Source organism: Asparagus officinalis, chromosome 7 (assembly GCF_001876935.1).
Source record: "Asparagus officinalis chromosome 7, Aspof.V1, whole genome shotgun sequence".
Taxonomy (NCBI): Eukaryota; Viridiplantae; Streptophyta; class Magnoliopsida; order Asparagales; family Asparagaceae; genus Asparagus; species Asparagus officinalis.
The window spans coordinates 86,678,235-86,678,599 of NC_033800.1; positions in this window are offsets into that span (position 1 = coordinate 86,678,235).

Sequence of the window (365 nt, forward strand, 5' to 3'; positions counted from 1 at the left end):
TTCCTGACTTCATACTCACCGCGAACTTGGTTGACTATCAATTGAGAATCTCCAAAAGCTTCGAGATATTCGACCCCCAGCTCCTTGGCGAAACTGAGTCCAATGAGAAGCGCGTTGTACTCGGCTACGTTATTAGAGCACGGACTAGTCAATGAATAAGCCCGAGGCATCACATGCTTTCCCGGGGAGATTAAGACAACTCCAACCCCGGAGAAAACTGTGGAACCTCCCGGGGTTATTACTTTATTAACTGCCCTTGAAGCGCCATCAAAGTATAATTGCCATACTTGTTGGTGTGATGTGGTGTTAACCTCGTGGGTTTCATCCGGCAAGTCATCATATACTTCTGCCGCATCTGTGGTCGG